This window comes from Lepus europaeus, chromosome 17 (genome assembly GCF_033115175.1).
Source record: "Lepus europaeus isolate LE1 chromosome 17, mLepTim1.pri, whole genome shotgun sequence".
Taxonomy (NCBI): Eukaryota; Metazoa; Chordata; class Mammalia; order Lagomorpha; family Leporidae; genus Lepus; species Lepus europaeus.
Window position 1 is genome coordinate 35,988,767 of NC_084843.1, and position 17,009 is coordinate 36,005,775.

Consider the following 17,009-nt stretch of genomic DNA (forward strand, 5'->3'; position numbering starts at 1 on the left):
GATTCTGTTAACAACCAAATTTAATTAATGAAGGTTGGTGTTACTGTGTGAAGAAGTTTAAAGAATTTATATTGAACTTTTTTTCTTAGAGGTAAGTGTGTTTACCTTGCAAAGAAGCTGTTTGCACCTAGACTTTTTCGAAAGTAATTTAAACCAAAAGCTCAGATAATCTCAATTAAGTGCATTAAACAACCTCTGTTGGATTCTCCCTGGTGATTGATCCTTAGTATTATACTGAAATGAGGGCTTCAGGATTCAGTCTGTTAACTCTAGGTAATTATTTTACATAAACAAACAACAACAACAACAAACCTGTTTGCTGTGGTGTCTTAAAATTGACTATTTGCTTTATAATCTCCAGTTAGAATCATTGTCAAATATGGAAGTAATCTTTTAAAAGCAATGCCATGCCTAAACCAAAGCACCAAACTCCTTATCCAACTTTAAGACCCTAATCCCTTTTAAGCCATTTAAAACCAACTTCCTATCCCCATTTGAATTGTTTCAGAAGCTAAATGCTTTACTTACTGCCTGCTCACCTTCCTTTAGTTTTTATGTTATTCTTTCCTTTTGGTTTAACTCTTTTGGTACTTGAGGGGTCCTTTATTTTGTTTTCAAATGAAGGAAGCATTTGCATTTACTCAGGAGACAGGAGCCTACTCACTGGAGGGCTAAACCTGAGGTGATTAAAACCACCCAGAGAAAGAGTCCCAGAAAGTAATTTTTCCTTAGTAGGTGAGGATCTTCTTTCCAACCCAATTTACAACTGCTAACAGATTTTCCTGAAAAGGTGGCATCTTCTATAATGAAAATATTAACTATTAAAGTAAAGCTACTCCCTTTAAGTTGGGCAAGATAACACTCTGGGCCTCACCAAGAGTTAAAAGCACTGGTTCAGAAATTAGAATGAGACAAAAATAAAGAATACACTGTCTGAAAAAGAAAAGGGGACTTATTGAAAGTTCTGTGATTTCTGACCCTTGTTTGGCAACAAGTACATTTTTCTCTCACGAAGAGGGAAAGTGACTTTCATACACTCAGAAGGTGCGAATGTAAACTGGTATGACTCCTCTGCAATGTGATTGTGCAATGTGTTTAAGAACCTTATAAAAACGGCCATTCTCTTTGACTCAGTAATCTCTCTTCTATGAATATAACTTCACGAAACAGTAATGAAGGCAGACAGCAAGTTTTGCACAAAGATATTAATCTCAAAAATGTTATCAGAAAACCAAAAACAGTCTACATCTCAATATAAAGGCAATGGTTATGCAATGAAGCATTATCTGCACAGTGAATATCAAGTGGTTATTAAAAGTGTTTACACAGAATTTTAAATAATTTGGGAAGATTTTTATGATAAATGTGGCAATTCACATAAAAACCTATCAAAAAGACTAGAAGAAAACTTGAGAAAACATTAAGTCTGGTTGTTTTTTGTGTGGTGGGATTCTGGATAGCTGCTATTTTCTTAATTTCCATAATACTCTACAATGGACATGTGCTAGCATTACGGTTAGGAATAATGTTTACCTCCTTATATAGCTGAACACATTTCAACAAGGAATGCCCCTCACACAATTGGAAGGATTCCTCTTCCAGGTGTAGGTATGTGCTTGCACAAGTCTGCCTGCGCGTGCAGTCGGCCAGCAGAAAGCAACCTCTTAGTGTACTGACCGTAATCTCCCTTGCTTTCCAAAAGGTATTAGCAACGTGACCTTTGGGATATGGAAGAGGAAGGAATCTTAAATAAAATCAGCCTTTTTCTCCTGAGCTGATCTACCCCCGGGTGGGAAAGGAGGAGCTTATTACTTAAATGAATTAAAAACCCACAACTCCAACTGTGAATACAGAATTGAATTGTCTGTTCCACAGCCCAAAAACAGATTTTCCTCCACTACAAAACACCATGCTTACAATTTTCACATGTGGTCAGATACTCATATCCAAATTCCTCATATGCAAATCACTAGAAATTACAGGGACCATAAAATTTAAACCAAACTGCTCACATGTGGATAAATTTAATCTATATGCTTTCATTACATTAATACTTTACTTTTTAAAAAAAAAAGTTTTTTTTTTTTTTTTTGACAGGCAGAGTGGACAGCGAGAGAGAGACAGAGAGAAAGGTCTTCCTTTTGCCGTTGGTTCACCCTCCAATGGCCGCCGCGGTAGGTACGCTGCGGCCGGCACACCGTGCTGATCCGATGGCAGGAGCCAGGTGCTTCTCCTGGTCTCCCATGGGGTGCAGGGCCCAAGCACTTGGGCCATCCTCCACTGCACTCCCGGGCCACAGCAGAGAGCTAGCCTGGAAGAGGGACAACCAGGACAGGATCAGTGCCCCGACCGGGACTAGAACCCAGTGTGCCGCAAGGCGGAGGATTAGCCTAGTGATCCGCGGCACCGGCCAAAAAAAGATTTCTTTATTCAAAAGGGTGACAGAAAGCAGAGACAGGGAGAGACCAATACAGATTTTCTATCTACTGGTTCACTCCCCAAAAGCCCACCACAGGCAGAGCTGGGCCAGGCACAAGCCTAGAGTCTCCCACATGGGAGGCAGGGATCCAAGCACCTGGCCCATTATCTACTGCTTTCCCAGGCACAGTAGCAGAAAGCTGGATTGAAAGTGGAACAGCCGGCCGGCGCCGTGGGTCAACAGGCTAATCCTCCGCCTTGCGGCGCCGGCACACCAGGTTCTAGTCCCGGTCGGGGCACCGATCCTGTCCCGGTTGTCCCTCTTCCAGGCCAGCTCTCTGCTGTGGCCAGGGAGTGCAGTGGAGGATGGCCCAAGTGTTTGGGCTCTGCACCCCAGGGGAGACCAGGATAAGCACCTGGCTCCTGCCATCGGAACAGTGCGGTGCGCCGGCCACAGCGCGCTACCGCGGCGGCCATTGGAGGGTGAATCAACGGCAAAAAAGGAAGACCTTTCTCTCTGTCTCTCTCTCACTGTCCACTCTGCCTGTCAAAAATTAAAAAAAAAAAAAAAAAAAAAGAAAGTGGAACAGCCAAGACTTGAACCGGCACTGTGATAACAGTATGCAAGCAATGCCTTAACCCAGTGTGCCACATTGCCAGGCCCCTACATTAATGCTTTATAAAAATACATGTAGTGGGGCTGGCGCAGAGGCGCAGTAGCTTAATCATCTACCTGTGGCGCTGGCATCCCATATGAGCATGGCTCTAGTCCCGGCTACTCCTCTTCCAATCCAGCTCTCTGCTATGGCCTGGGAAAGCAATAGATGGCCCAAGTGGTTGGGCCCCTGCACCCACGTGGGAGACACAGAAGAAGCTCCTGGCTTCTGGCTTCAGATTGGCTCAGCTCCAGTTATTGTGGCCATTTGAGGGGTAAACCTCTCTGTTTCTCCCTCTTTCTGTCTGTAACTGTCTGTAATTTTACCACTCAAATAAATAAAATCTTCTCAAAATACATAATATTTATATTATTTACAAGTTTATGTATATCTGTAGATATCAGCATATTAATGGAAGTAATGCATTGTCAATATGGATGAAAAGTCCAAAGATCTAGATGATTTATTTTTTTAATATTTTATTTATTTATTTGAGAAGTCGAGTTACAGACAGTGAGAGGGTGAGACAGAAAGTATTCCTTCTGTTGGTTCACTCCCCAAATGGCTGTAACAGCTGGAGCTGCGCCGATCTGAAGCCAGGAGCCAGGTGCTTCTTCCTGGTCTCCCATGTGGGTGCAGGGGCCCAAGAACTTGGGCCATCTTCTACTGCCTTCCTAGGCCACAACAGAGAGCTGGCTTGGAAGAGGAGCAGCCAGGACTAGAACCGGTGTACTTATGGAATGCCGGCACTGCAGGTGGAGGATTAACCTGTTGTGCCATGGTGCTGGCCCCGATAAGATTTATTTTTTACTATTACTGCCAGTAACATGCTAGATACTGTGCCAGGCATCAGAGATACAATATTGAAACCAAGGCCCATTTTGTTAAGGAGCTTACATTATAAGCAGGGAAACAGCAAGAAAACACTATTTTTGGGCCGGCACTATGGCATAGAGGTTAAGCTGCTGCCTGCAGTGCTGGCATCCCATACAGACACTGGTTCGAGTCCTGGCTACTCCACTTCTGATCCAGCTCTCTGCTGTGGCCTGGGAAAGCAGAAGAAGATGGCCCAAGTCCTTGGGTACCTGCACCATAGTGGGAGATCCGGAAGAAGCTTCTGGCTTCGGATCAGCACAGCTCTTTGGCCCATACTGCTTATGTAGGAGACCTGAATGGAGTTCTGGGCACCTGGCTTAGGCCTGGCCCAACACTGACTATTGCTGGCACTGGGAAGCAAATGAGTGGATTGAAGATCGATCTCTCTCTCTCTCTCTCTCTGCCTCTCCCTCTCTGCCTTTCAAGTAGATGAAAATAAATAAATAAACATTTACCACCACCCCCCCCCCCCAAAAAAAAGAAAAGAATACAAAATTACAAATACAAGATTCCTGGAGGGATAGGCATTGTGATGCAGCAGGTTAAGCCACTGCCTGTGACCTGTGTTATGGCATCCCAGACAGGTGCCAGTTTGAGTCCCACTGCTCCACTTCTGATCCAGCTCCCTGCTAACACATCTGGGAAAGCAGCAGAAGATGGCCCAAGCCCTTGGGCCTCTGCACCCACATTGGGAAACCCGGATGGAGTTCCAGGCTCCTGGCTTAATCCTGGCCCAGGCCTAGCTATTGTGGACCAGCAAATGAAAGATTCATATCCTTTCTCTCTCTCTATCCCCCTCTCCCTCTCCTTCCCCCCACCCAACACACAAGCCCTCCCGCCCCCAACTCTGCCTTTGAAATAATAAATCTTTACCAAAAAAAAAAAAATTGGTGGAAAAACTAATTTGAAACACAGTTACCAAGGGGGAGGCTGCCATCATTTAACACAGCATAAGACAGAAACCACTGATTGGTAGGATCTGGTGATTGCTTGTTTATTACCCCTAGGCTATGAATCCAATGCCTGATGATGTGAGTGTATTTCAATGTTGATGTCCCACAGAGACAGGAACATGAGTACAGAGGAAAGATAGGACTAGCATGCAGGCTGATCTCATATTGATTTCTCTTTTCCATGTGTGAGAGGATTTTTCAAATGCATAAAACTGCTAGGACAAGTAAATAGAAACACTTCATGAAGTGAAGGCAAACAGATAAATATATCCCGCACAGCGTAACCATGTAGTAGATATTCAAAAACTGACTGGCTGATGAAGCCAGACCATGATTCTAAGATTAAAAGGGAACTTTGTGAGTACAAATAGAGCACACCACAGGCTACTTTGGTTGATCCTGATGGGTCTCTGGAAATGGCAGTGTCTGCCTGCGGGCGGAGGATGGCAGCTGAGTGCAGACCATCGACTCCCCTCCGTTTCTCCCAGGCTTTCATGCGGGCACCAACCAAGTGAAAAGATCTCCTCAGCACAGCTGCTCCGTCTGGTAACTGAGCTCAATGATCTTCCGAGAAAGCGGCATCGATGCTTCTGAACGCTCTGCCAGTGTCCTTCATCCATAACAATTATAAGGTTCTTTTCTCACTTCTAAAGTAATAAGATGTAACCCAAAACCATGACTTTATTCCGGGATCCTACCTATCACGATGCCAGGCCAGACTGCAAGGAATGAGCCCATTCCCATAGGTTGCCACCATAAGCTGCTGTTCTGACTAAAAAGCACAGTCCCTGGCCTTTGATTGAAATGGCCTAAAAAGAACACCACTGCTCTGGAGCCAGAGTGTGACAGCAGCAAGGGAAGTGGAAACTGGGGTGCTGCCACTCACACTCACCTTCATTTGCACACCAGTAGTCACTGCCTTGGGGACTACTTCTCCCCGGATTCACTATGTTCTTAATGTTGAGATCTAAATCATAGAAAACTTCACCTTTCCATTTAAAGTTCTGCTTCCTTCACATGCCTATGTACAAACAATACATCTGTTGCTAATCTCACAGATCCTATTTCAGTCCTGCATATAAACAGTAAGATGTGGTCTCAACAGGTGAATTTATTAGCTAACACATATACCTGAAGTTCAAAGATGTGGATCAAACATGAACAAAAACAAAAATCTCCCCAGATTATCCAAAAGCAATTTTATAATTACTTATTAAAGGCTAAACTCAGGTATATGATAATGAAAATTGGTATTATGTTCTATAAATGGGTTTGTTCCAATAGTCAAGTAAAATAATTCCACCCTAAATCCTTTTGGGAAGTAAGCAAAGTATGGATCATATAAAAACGAACACCAAAATATGTGCCTCAGTTCTATCTCATCACGATTTATAAGATTATCTAAAATTAGAATCCTTTATTTTTTTTACCAAGGATTCAAAAATACCCTTCATAACTAATCTGATAAAATAAAATGGATTTATGCCAGTATTTGTAAGTGAGCTGTAAGTTTCACTTCCTCCGTGCTCCCTTTGTGTGTCAGCAAACAAAAAGATCAGCTTAAGAAATAGTTGCATGGGTGGTCCTATTTTTATGCTCAAAATAGTTAAATCGCTTCAGAATCACTGAGGAATCCGCTCAGTTAACCCATTTAGCATGCTGACAGTTTCCTGTCCTATAGACTCACTCCCAATCTATACCCAAGAAACCTGGAGTCTCAGACCTGTTGAGATCACTTTGCAAATGACAAAATGAACCTAGGCCGACTTAAAACCATCTATGGAACTCCTGAAACGACTTTTTGCTTTTGTAAAAGTGAACCCACAGTGCTAGGTCATTTTTTCCTTGAATCTGGTTTAGCTTTCTTTGTTTTGGGTCTTTTGGATTTTGCTTTTGAAGCACCTCAGGGGCAGTGACCCAAGACATAAGATAAATAAAGTTAAGCCAACCTCAAGAGAAAAGCAATTGGGGATACCAGGTTTGCTTTCGTAAATGCGAACAGTGACCTGGGGGCTTAGGGTCAACCTTAGTCCCCCACGTTCTCTTTTCCAAACATTAAATCCACCTGGGATCTCAGGGTTGCTTTGCAGATTCCAAAAGTAAACCAGGAGATCATTTTTCCTTTGCCTCCAAAAAACAAAGCTGAGGCAAGGGTTCCTAGAGGGCTGCAGAAATTTAAACAACAACAAAACTCCTACACCCTAACACAGTTTTAAGGAAGAAATACCTGTGCTTCAAACAAATCCTGAGTAATGAGTCACTGGGGATTCAAGAAAACTGGGTCTTACTAAACTAGCCACATTGGAGAAAAACACAAATCCTTCTTCCAAATGGATGGAGAAATCCAATGGTGAGCACCACATAATTTTTAAAGCACTTGGCTTCTTTCTTTCTGGTTAGCCGAAAGTGCCACATTTGAAAACCTCACATGCAGCCAAGAATTTTAGGTAGCAGTTAGGAGGAGCTTGAACAAAATTAAAGGAAGCAAAAACAGGACCATGCCTCCAGCCATCTGTCTCCTGCTGCCTTCAGGTGTTAATTGCTGCCTCCTGGCTCTCAGATACACCGGCTCCCAAGCCTGCCCTCTTCAATCTGCTCTCAGCCAGTCCTCCCTAAGCACAGCAGCAAGCCCTGACATTCTGTGCTGGAGAGGCTCTTTAAAGGCACTGCTTAGCCTCAAGACACTTCACTCCAGTGAACTGCACACAGAAATACAATGTTCTTAATATTCTGATGCTAAGCTGAGTGATGATCCTTGACAACCATTAGGTAGGTGAGTTTGGAATTTGGGAAAAAAGGGGTAAATAGTGGGGTTTGCATAATAAGATTTATACACTTCCATATTGGTTTTATTTTGAACTTTTTAGGTCACTACATAGCTAAAATGGCACACAGATACAGATGTATGAGTTTATGAGTCTAATATACTGGAATTAATTTTATCAAAGTAATACATAGCTAATAATCAAGTGGGGCATATCATGAAGCCAACAGCTCTACTCCTTCCAATCTCAGAAGTAACTACATTTAACTCCGTTCTTAGTTATGGTGATTATCTTACTATCTCTTAATAGAGATTTTGAATTGATTATCTTGTAGCTATAACACACAGAGTCTGCCTTATACTTAGGGGCCAGCATTGTGGAGCAGTGGGTCGAGATGTCTGTGACACTAGCATCCCATATGAGCCCTGGTTCCAATCATGGCTGTTCTACTTCCCATCCAGTCCCTTGCTAATGTGCCTGGGAAAGCAGCAGAAGATGGGATAGTGCTTGGGCCCCTGCATCCACATAGGAGACCTTGATGGAGTTCTTGGTTCCTGCCTCTGGTCTGGCCCAGCCCGTGCCATTATGGACTGAACCAGCAAATGGAAGATCTCTTTCGCTTTCTGCTACTCTTTAAAATAAAACAAAGTCACAGTTTATTTATTTGAAAGTCACAGTTAAAAGAGAGAGGAGAGGCAGAGAGAGAGAGGTCTTCCATCAGATGGTTCACTCCCCAGTTGGCTGCAATGGCCAGAAATGCACTGATCCGAAGCCAGGAGCCAGGAGCTTCCTCGGGGTCTCCCACGCAGGTGCAGGGGCCCAAGGACTTGGGCCATCTTCTACTGCTTTCCCAGGCCATAGCAGAGAGCTGGATTGAAAGTGGAGCAGCCAGGACTAGAACTGGTGCCCACATGGGATGCCGGCACTTCAGGCCAGGGTGTTAACCCACTGAACCACAGCGCCGGCCCCCAGAAATAAATCTTTAAAAAAAAAAAAAAAACTTACTGTATTTATAGAAACTTTTTGTTTAGGGGAGCTATCTCATTATTTTTCTCATAATTTTAATACAATTATAGTTATTTCTTGTTACATCACCTTTTTTAGTCTTTTTTTTAAAACAGCTTTGGAGTTTACATTTTACCTATTTAAAGGATACAAATTCATGCTTTTGAGTATACTCACAAAGTTGGTCAAAGGTCTCAAATAATTTTATAGTCTCCAAAGAATCCCCACCCACATCCATTTTTAGACACTTCCAAATGGGCATCATATATCTTTTGTAACACTTCTTTCACATAGCATGTTTTCAAATTCATCATGTAGCATTTATTTATTTTTTTATTTGAAAAGCAGAGTTGGAGGTAGAGAGCCTCCATCTGCTGGTTCACTTCCCAAATGGCCCCAAACAGCCAGGTTGGGCCAAGAACTCCATCTGGGTCTCCCATGTGAGTGGCAGGGGCCCAAAGACTTACGCCATCATCAGCTGCCTCCTAAGATGCAGCCGCAGGAAGCTGATATGGGAGACAGGCATCCCAAGAAGCGGACACAACATCTGCCCTAGGCACTTGGGGTTTACAACATTTGCAGTACGTATTTAAACCCGAATAACAGTTATTTAACCAAAGTTTCCTTAAACTTCAAGAATGAAGAAGGATGTTAGTTAATTCTTATCATTCAGTTTTTAAATTCCCCATTTCTGAAAAACAAAAACACTTATTATTCAATATAAGAAAGACTAATTTATACAGTTGCCTCAAGTAGATTCACTTCAAGTAGTTGAATGTGATTTTTTTTTTTTAAGATTTATTCATTTGTTTGAAAGAGAGAGGAAGCTTGTATATTTGCTCTTTCACTGCCCAAAATAAAACCAGGAGCCAGGAATCGCAACTAGATCTCCCACGCCGGTGGCAGGGGCTAAAGTACTTGAAGCAGCAGCTGCTGCTTCCCAGGTGCATTAGCAGGGAACTGGATTGGAAGTGGAATAGCCAGGACTTCAATTAGCACCCAAGTGGTAGCTTAACTCACTAAGCCACAAGGCTGGCTCTTGATTTAGGTTTTTATGGTATCTTCAGTGGTTTGTTTTCCTTCAGTTGTAATAGGACCTGAGGCAGGATATAAAGGAGTTGGCAGCACTTACCTAATCACCCAAATCTGGATTCAGTCTGCTTTGCCTCCTCTTTTCATTCTTGCATCTAACCTATCAAATTATACCAACTATTCTCCTACATATTTCTTAAATTCACTTTCTTCCTATTTTCTTTCTTAAAGATTTGTTTTATTCACTTGAAAGGCAGAGTTATGGGGCGGGGGTCGGGGGCGTGCGGAGAGGGAGAGACAGAGAGATCTTCCATGCCCTAGTTCACTTCCCAAATGGCTGCAATGGCCAAGGCTGGGCCAGGCCAAAGCCAGGAGCCAGGAGCTTCTTCCAGGTCTCCCACATGGGTAGCATGGGTCCAAGTACTTGGAGGGTCCTCTGTACATTAGCAGAGAGCTGGATCAGAAGTGGAGCAGCTGGGACTCGAACACACAGGCCACACTTCCTACTTGTTATTACTTTTAATATCAACCGAGTTCAGACAGCATAATCTCCCCCGAGGCCTTTTATCTTTCCTCTCCCCTCTGCCATTCTTCAATACCCTAGATCAATCAAGCTCCATACTGCTGCCACAGAGATCAGCCAAAACACAAATATGAACACACAGTTTCCTTGCTTAAAATCTAATGGCTTCTCAATTCTCCTAAGAAAAATTTCAAGTTCCTTAACATGATGTGCAAAACCATTCTACACTTTAGTCAATCTTGGTCTTGGAATTCAACCTTATATACAAGGAACTACTCTTAGTTTTCTTTTTATCCCCAGGGAATTGCTCTTTCTCTTCTCCTCTGTATGGAGTCTTGTTCCCCTCCATTTTCACCCTTATTCTATAACTTATTCTGTAAAACTTAAGCCTAGAATCACCTCTCCCAGGAAGCCACACCAGACCACCTCAGTTGAGAGCACAGTTACTCCTGTATCTCCTCATGGTACCTCCCACATGTCCTCATTATAGTACTGTTCATAATATTTTGATACCATGGGAAGTTTGCCAATTTAGAAATCAAATATCAATAATTTTTTTTTTATTAGTTGGGATGATTTGTGCCTAATCCCAGCCCTTGTCTATATCCAATACCCGTAAAGTTCAAATGACTTTTCCTCCTCCTAATAACATACTTTGTTAAGTGCCCCAAAGCTGGTGACTAATTTTGCTTAATATCTGTGTTTTCATATACAGCCCAGTACCTAGTATGTAGTAGGTACCAACAAAATATTTGTTGAGATGAACTGTGTATATTACCTTGGACTCACAATTCTGTAAGTCTATACTGAACCCACAATTTATATAAAAATAATAATGCATATGTTACTATTTACTTTACATGTAAACTAATAATTAAGATATATGAATTATTAGTAATATCTAAAAGCCACACTAGTTATTTATTGGTTTGATTTATGCTATAGAATGTACTAAAATATTTCACAATGAAAGTTCCACTCCTGAGATTACCTTTTGTAAACCAGAGATGCCACCATGAAACACGTTAAACAAACATTCCTGGGTCACACATTTAATTTTCTGTCCAGATTCATTACATCATCTGATATACTTGCATAACAGGTAGTTATGTAATGACTTCACCAATGACGCTCCAAGACTGCCAATACTAAGGAAATCAAATCTTGAAACTCATGAGGAAAAGTGTTCACTAGACTTTCAATTCTCTCTGCTGAGTCACTTTGCTTAATTGAAGCTATAAAGAAATAAGATCTGCTTGTATAAATTGACTTTGGAAGAAGCAACAAAAGAAGATAATATGGATTAGCCAATGAAAAAAGCCATATGCCAGTGTGTCTATAGTCCAGGGTCTAGCAGTTGCTTGAATAAAGGAAGCCAGATAAGGCTAGGCTTCTTTATGTACTCCTTCACAGTGCAAATGTCAAGAAAAACCAGGGGACGTAATAGTTTTCCAAATTTGAAAAAATCCCCTCCTCATCCACCCTGATAGTTGTGATTTTTAAAAAGGGAAATGCAAATCTGCATATGAAAATAAAACTAACAGCAGAATTCATTTAGTTTTCAATAAAATTAGTCATGTGTTTTGCTCTAACAATTACAATTTGTCATTAGTTACAAACATCGACTCTGGCTTTTGAAAAACAACCAGAAAAGTTGGAATAATGAATAAAAATGAAATTCTTTTGACCCCAGAGCCATTCTTCTTTAAAATGGAACTTGGGCAGTTTGGGATACAGGAAACAAACCCAGACCATCAAATCCCAACTGCATCAAGAGGAAAAGGGGCATAATTTCTGAAGTATCCTAGCAGGCAACAGAAAGAGAAGTTTCTGTTCTAGGCCTTACAAGAAATATTTGGTGGAACGGTGAAGTGAATTTCTGACTCCCACCTCATTTCTTATGCTTTACAGTGATAAAGTCTCAGCTCTGTGTCTTTAAATACGGAGCCTGAAACACCTCGCCACAGATTATGGGAGGAAGGCAGTTGGTTAGGCCACACCATACTTAGTGTGATGCAAATAAGGATCTAGGCAGTCTCCAAGGAAGACAAAGAACAGTACAGTATCTGGCAGTTTATGTTGTAGGGTGCTTGCATAGCCACTCATTTCTTCCTTTCAAATCTGATAATATAATGTGTAATCTTTACTCAAACAATTAAAAAGATATGTATTTAGTTTACTCTTCTTGAATCTAAAAGGCACTGCTCTTATGCGAGACAATTTATTAACCCCTAATTATCCATTTACTTCCAGACCTGATTGTATATGTAATTACCTCTGTCAGGTATAATAATTTGCTCGATAAACATGTCAGAACACTTGCTGCTTAGTCTGTTTCAAGAGATAAATGTGGTCTTTCCATGGCCTCAAGGCATAATTAAATATGGAAAAAAGAAGGCAGTTATCAAACTAGACTGAAGCTGATTCACTCAGGCGTTCACAGCGTGTTGTCAAGGCTTACTTTGGGGCCTAACGCTTGCCTGAGCGCTTAGTTAGTAACAGATTTCTGACAGAGGATAACAGTGATAACACTGCAACATTCTAACTAATGTAGGCATCCACAGGAACTTCAAAATGGGCAACCAAAGAATTTCAAATGCAAGTTAGTTAAGCAGGAGCTATTGGTAAAGAACTACTAACCTCTTATATTTACTACATGTTACAGCAGTAAAATACTCATGACAAACTAAATTTAGAAAGCAGAGAAAGGTCTTAATTTTCTTGGGAGGAAAAACGCAGCCACTGGAATTAAACGGATTGCAATCTAAGTCCTACAAGGTTTGCATGATGTGAATCTGCACTGTGAGAGTGCAAAAAGCAATCCCCACTTGACCTCTGGATAACCTAAACAGGAAATTAGGACATTTCTAAGCAAAATAGGCTGTGTCATCCTGTTAAGATAATTGTTTCCATTGGCACTGCATAAACATCTTACACTAGGCCATCAGAAGCAACTCAAGCCATAGCGTCTCTTTGTAAGACATAAAAACAGTGCCTGGCCCAGTGCCCTCCATACAGTTGAGGAGGTAAACTTTGCTGATGATAATTAGGAGACCAACAAAGAAGAGGAGAGAGAAAAACAAAACAGGTAAGAAAGTTCAAAGTATTCTAGTTTTTATAGACTAGCTGAAAATAAACTAATAAAATATTAAAACAGAATTTAATTCTTGGAATCTGGGGATAATGAGCATATTCAGTGAGTTGAGTAAAGACTCAATAAATACTAAAACCTAAAATGAATCCATATTTTTTAAACAATAATTTTAAAAAACTGATATTTGATGATGCTGCTTCAGAAGGTTAGAAGTTGGCACCGTTTCATTAGAGAGAATCCAACCCTTCATTGTTTCAACCTAATCAGTATTCTATGGACTTATTTGCTTTAACGATATCATTTCACACAAATACTAAAACTGTTCATTGAGAGGTCTTAAGGGAGTTGGCAAGCTCAAATTTACCACTTAGGTAACCAAAGTTCTGCGAAGAGTAGATTTGAGGAGAAAAAATTTAAAGCAGGAAAAATAATTAGGAGACTTGCCACAACCTTGAAACACACTGAGAAAGACAGGGAGTTGGGTGGGGTAAAGAAGAGGATGGGTCTGAGAAGTAATTAAGAGGAGAACTCCCCAGGACATGGCAATTGACTAGATCTAGGACATGGCAGCATAGCTGGGAGGACTACAATGTAGTACACAGAAAGGAGATGTGGTCTGCAAATGAGGGAAGATAACATGTTGATAGCTTTGGCCACAAAGGCCGTGAGACACACAGCTAAGAGGAAATATTTACCAAGCAACTAGATGTGTTCTAAGGCACAGAGCAGATATGGTGAGAGTGGATTAGCTCACACAGGGAAAGAGCAGAGGGATCAGTGTTCTAAGGACAGAAACCTTGAGGACAGCAACATTTATGGGGCAGGAAAATAAGACCACAAAGGAGACAAAGAAAGAATGTTAAGAGAGTACAGTCTTTAAAGAAGAGAGAATTTTAGAAGGCTGTGATCAACATTATCCCACGTGGCAGAAAGAACCGGTAAGATAAGGGTTAAAAATGATTACTGGCATTCCTAAGGGAACAGTTTCAGCAGTGTTGCAAAGCAGATAGCAGTGGATTGAGGACTGAATGAGAGATGAGGAAATGAGGATATTCAATTATAAACTACTCTTTTAAGGAATTTGAATACAAAGGAGAGGAGATTAGAAATAGCAAGAATGAGACCAGAAGATTCTTTCTTGGCAGGAGAAATCTGAACATGTAGTAGTTGGGAAAAGGATAAAGCAGAGGAAAAGTAGATGAATAATGAAACAAAGCCCCACGGGAAAGATGAGGTCAAGGACACAGAGAGCCTACCTGAGAAGGAAGGAAAGGAAGTGAGGATGGGAATCAATATAAACAAACTGACTACAAAAGTGACAGTGAGAGACTGACTTGGTGGAGGTGAATGACAGGAGGCTCAAAGGTGCTGGGGCTTTCACCACAGAGTGGAAGAATGAAAGCTCTGTAAACAGAAATGGGGAACAAGAACACCAGTGTCATTCACTCCACAACCAGGGAAAGCAAGTGCACCATCACTAGAAAGGGCTGCAGGCAGTTGCCTCTGAATTTTACAGCTTGGGGAGCTAGAGGGGAAAAGATACAGAGTAAACAAAATGATAAGGGAATCAGAGAGGAGAAAGGTTGGGAGGTAGGAGGGAGTGCAGTAAGAAAGTGGAAAGATACAATGTTTTCATTGAGTAATCAAATGTTTTAATTTTCTAGGCTGAGGGAAGCATGACTGGGCACTGCCAGAAATCGCAGTGATTGCCCTGGTCTCAGAGGGAAATGGTGAAGTGTGCCATGAGATGTGCAGAAAGCAGAAAAGCCTGCACTTCAGTACGTCGGATCTCAAAATATCTGCAGCAGCAGCCTCTTGTAAGGGGAGAGCTCTAGGAGGTTTGGAACCAGGGGTAACATTTTCTAAATTCCCATACAGTTCTTAAGTCTTCAGATTTCAATGATCATGAAAATCATAGAGTCACAGAATGAAGGTAACTGGCAGCTGTTCTGACATTTAGGAAAATGCAAAACATAAAAAGGTCAAAGAAAAGGAGAGAACCATAAACTGTAAAATATTCCTAGGGACTAAATTGTGATTTCACATTTAAGCACTAAGCATTGTAATAAGTACCCACAAACGAGGTTTAGGAAGCAATAATATAAATGACTGATTTTCAAGTTTAAAGATAACTGCAGCAATTTCACTGTTTTGGTATTTCTGAAAAAAAAAAGTTGAAATCCATGTATATGTTTTTCATGATATACATTTTCCATGGACTTTTGGAAGACCTCTTTATATATATATATATATATATATATATACACACACACACACACACACATATATACACACATATGTATATGTATATATGTATAATATACAATTTCAGAAATTTTACATAAAAATAAATTTGTTTTAATTCCATTTTCCCAGAAATGTTCTTTCTTTTCAGATTTATTTATTTGAAAGGCAGAGTGAGAGAGGGAGAGAGAATAGGGGATTAGAGAATCAGAGAGAGAGAGAGAGATCTTCCATCTGCTGCTTTCTGAGGCGTATCAGCAGGGAGATAAAACTGGAAGTAGAGCAGTGGGGACTTAATATGATGCCCATATGCATGACTTAACCTGCTGTGCCACAATGCTGGCCCCTCCAGGAGTATTCGAAGTCCCCTCATATTAGTAAAAATCTTCATCATGACTACACTTGTATATCCACTTGGCTTTTAGCAGGTCACTTTTTTTAAAGGTCTGTTTATTTATTTATTTATTTATTTATTTTTGACAGGCAGAGTGGACAGTGAGAGAGAGAAACAGAGAGAAAGGTCTTCCTTTTGCCATTGGTTCACCCTCCAATGGCCGCCGTGGCTGGCACACTGCAGCCGACGCACCGCGCTGATCCGAAGGCAGGAGCCAGGTGCTTCTCCTGGTCTCCCATGCGGGTGCAGGGCCCAAGGACTTGGGCCATCCTCCACTGCCTTCCCGGGGCCATAGCAGAGAGCTGGCCTGGAAGAGGGGCAACCGGGACAGAATCCGGTGCCCCGACCGGGACTGGAACCCCGTGTGCCAGTGCCGCAGGCAGAGGATTAGCCTATTGAGCCGCGGCGCCGGCTTAAGGTTTATTTATTTATTTGAAAGTCAGAGTTACACATGGTGGGGGGGAGACAGAGAGAGAGAGAGAGAGAAAGTCTTCCATCCGCTGGTTCACTTCCCAATTGGCTGCAATGGCCAGAGCTGCGCCAATCCGAAGCCAGGAGCCAGGAGTTTCCTCCAGGTCTCCCACGAGGGTGCAGGGGCCCAAGGACTTCGGCCACCTTCCACTGCTTTCCCAGGCCATAGCAGAGAGCTAGATCAGAAGTGGAGCAGCTGGGTCTCAAACTGGCACCCATATGGGATGCTGGCGCTTCAGGCCAGGGCGTTAACCTGCTGCACCACAGTGCTGGCCTCAACAGGTCACTACTGACCTAAAAGAGACTGATCTAAATTTTCTAATTCTTTTTGGTACAGGAACGCAACATGAATCAATATATTCATTTTAATATAAGGTTACAGCTGGGGGGCTGGTGCTGTGATTAAGCTCTGCCTGGGACACTGGCATCCCATACAGGCTCCGGTTCAAGTCTATTCTGCTCTACTTATGATCCAGATCCCTGCTACTGGCCTGAGAAAGCAGTGGAAGATGGCCCAAGAGTTTGGGCCTCTGCACCCGCGTGGGAGACCCAGAAGAAGCTCCTGGCTCCTGGCTTTG

General features: G+C 41.9%; 1 protein-coding gene across 1 annotated transcript in view; it reads right to left on the minus strand.

Moving 5' to 3' along the window:
• The window catches only part of EXOC6 (exocyst complex component 6), a 188,924-nt gene that overhangs the window by 2,621 nt on the left and 169,294 nt on the right, over positions 1 to 17,009 (minus strand). The window lies entirely within an intron of this gene.